The 3,183-nt window shown below is 40.0% G+C and overlaps 1 protein-coding gene across 1 annotated transcript in view; it reads left to right on the top strand.

Moving 5' to 3' along the window:
• LOC117938815 (olfactory receptor 11A1-like) overlaps positions 1 to 3,183 on the top strand; it is an 8,912-nt gene that overhangs the window by 4,192 nt on the left and 1,537 nt on the right. The window lies entirely within an intron of this gene.

The raw sequence follows: 3,183 nt of genomic DNA, 5'->3' as shown, positions 1-3,183 counted from the left end.
TCTCTCTACTGACAGACCTGATTGGTTAGTCTCTCTACTGACAGACCTGATTGGTTAGTCTCTCTCTACTGACAGACCGGATTGGTTAGTCTCTCTCTATGACAGACCTGATTGGTCAGTCTCTCTCTACTGACGGACCTGATTGGTTAGTCTCTCTCTACTGACGGACCTGATTGGTTAGTCTCTCTCTACTGACGGACCTGATTGGTTAGTCTCTCTCTACTGACAGACCTGATTGGTTAGTCTCTCTCTCTACTGACAGACCTGATTGGTTAGTTTCTCTCTACTGACGGACCTGATTGGTTAGTCTCTCTCTACTGACAGACCTGATTGGTTAGTCTCTCTCTACTGACAGACCTGGTTGGATAGGATCAAGTTGCCCTTATGTTTCCCTCATGTTGCCCCCATGTTGTCCTCATGTTGTCCTCATGTTGTCCTCATGTTGTCCTCATGTTGTCCTCATGTTGTCCTATATCAATGTTGTTTTTAATTCCCCAAAATAACATGATTGATTCCACCCAACGCTCTTTGCCAAGTACTAATCTCTACTTTCATTAATTTTGGGGCGTCTTATTCAATTTTACAGCATTGTAAAACAAATGGAAGTGTTTTTGAAATAGTATTGAGTAAAAGTTTACATATTCCAGTCTGTGATTATCATCAACATCCATTCCTTTAATTTTAGTCTCAATAATTCCTAATTTCTGCTTTTCTAACTCAAACATCAGGTATAATTTCCTCTAACTGAGGTTTATTGGCCATAAATTCCAAAAACATAAGTGTAAAACTAAAATTAATAAGTTACTGTTACGTAGTGTTGAAAACGTCAGTGACAAACATTGAAAAAAAATGACAAAAGTGTTAAAAAAAGGGACAAAAACATGACAAAAAGTTGACAAAAGGCGTCAAAAACAGTGATTTTCAAAGACAACACAAGGGTTAAGCTTTCCTCTCACTTCAGATTTAAATTCTAATGTCTTGACCCGGTTATGTTTTCAGTATTATGATTTAGAACCAAATACACTAAGCAAGCACTAAGGGAACACTAAGGAAACACTAAGGAAACAATGGGTTGCCCCGCATGAAAAAGAAAAAAGGTACTGATGTCATGCTGTTACATTACAAGATATTCTCTAGTTTTACAAGTTACCAAGTCATCAAGCTATAACAGGAACATGCATCACATAACAACATGCTTCATGTTGTTATGTGATGCTTTTTCTCAACCACATTTTAGAAAGTCCAGTTTTGAACAAAACGAAATCAGAGCAACCTCCCAACACAGACCAGGAAAGCAGACTTTGACACATGAGGCGTATTTTGGACATGTTGAGGCCGTACATTATAGGGTTAAAGATCGGTTGACACGTCAGAAAATACAATGGCAACAATATTTGTAATATCAGGGGTACACTGCTCATATCAAACCTGCTCTGTAATATTTCAAAGGAAACCCCGACAGAAAAGTTGATGAGAGAAGCGAGGTGGGGTGTGCAGGTACTGACAGCTTTCTGTCTCGTCTGCTTAGAACCAGAAAAACACACTTTAAGGATCCTCATGTAGGTGTAGAGGATTACACATACAGGAACACAGACTGTTAGAGAAGCAGCAACAAGTTCATACACATTATTAACTGTGGTGTCATAGCAAGCCAGTTTTATGATGTAATAGTTGTCACAATAAACTCTATTAATGATGTTCCCACACAACTGTAAGGAGGCACTCAATGCTGTTGTGACAAAAACAGCAAAAAAAGGAAGAGACCACGTTACAGTGATAAGCACAACCACCTTATTAGATGTCATACGAGTGTGGTACTGCAGAGGATAACATATGGAAAGATATCTGTCATAAGACATGACGGCTAGGTTAGTAAACTCTACACTGCCATAAGTATACACACAAAACATCTGCAGGAAACAGAAGGGAGCAGAAACAGTGTGAATGTCAGAGAGGATCTGAACCAGAAGGAATGGAAACAACCCTGTACTACCATACAGTTCATTTACAAACAGGCTGACCAGAAAAAGGTACATAGGTTCATGTAAGCTCCTGTTCACACAGATAACCACAATCAGCAACACATTGGCACACACTATGAACACATATAAGGACAAAATCAGCAAGAAAAATAAGTATTTAAACACCCCAGTGTCAAAGTAAGCAGCAAGTGTGAAATATGAAACATATGAAGAGTTAATCATGATTCTACTTTTCAGTCCAAAGACCTGTATCAGAGTATGAGGATTATAATGTCACATGCTGTCTGTTCCAGGTGTGGAACAGTTTTCCATGTTAACATGTAACACAGAGAGCAGCTAAAGCATCAACACAACCAGGATTGTTACAGGCAGCCGATGATGAGGAGTCATGGGGGACTAACATCTTCATACTTACAGCTCTTATTGGAGGTCAGCACACTGGTTTGGGGGGGAACTCCAACCAGTTACTGACATGGTTTCGAGTGTGAGTCCCTCCGTACTGAACTGGAACTCTGCTTCTGCCTCTTCTAATTGTCTGGAGTCAGTGGACGCCCACAGCAGCCGCCTGACGTCATCGGCCAGAGACCAGTTAGTGGTCATCTGACTGATGCTCAGAAAATCCCCCTACGACTCCTAATGATGCAATACATCTCCCCACCTCTCTCAATGGCCCCCTACAACTCCTAATGATGTGCTATGTCTCCCCACGTCTCTTAATGAGACATTACAGGACACATTTCTATTAACCCCATCCTACCCACACCAAACCCCTGTGACGAGGAAAGGAGGATGGATAAAGAATCAAAGAGACAAATACAAACAAATTAAAAAAAATAAAACATCTTCCTTCTGTTCTATTACTATCTGTTACAGATGCTATCCATACAGTACAAGCCAAAAGTTTGGACCCACCTTCTCATTCACTGTGATTCCTTTATCTTCATGACTATTTACATTGAAGATTCTCACTGAAGGCATCAGAACTATGAATGAACACATGTGGAATTATGGACATAACAACACAGTAGAAATAACTGAAAACATGTCTTATATTCTAGTTTCTTCCAAGTACCCCCGCCGACAGCCTATTGGATGACTGGTAGAATTCATATTATGGCAAGACCCAATCAGCTAAGAGAAGAGAAACGAGGTCATCATTACTTTAGGAAATGAAGGGCAGTTGTTCTGGAAAATTGCAAAA

This window comes from Etheostoma cragini, chromosome 3 (assembly GCF_013103735.1).
Source record: "Etheostoma cragini isolate CJK2018 chromosome 3, CSU_Ecrag_1.0, whole genome shotgun sequence".
NCBI classification, from domain to species: domain Eukaryota; kingdom Metazoa; phylum Chordata; class Actinopteri; order Perciformes; family Percidae; genus Etheostoma; species Etheostoma cragini.
The sequence above is the reverse complement of the archived record's forward strand: the minus strand, read 5'-3'. Positions and strand labels throughout refer to the sequence as shown.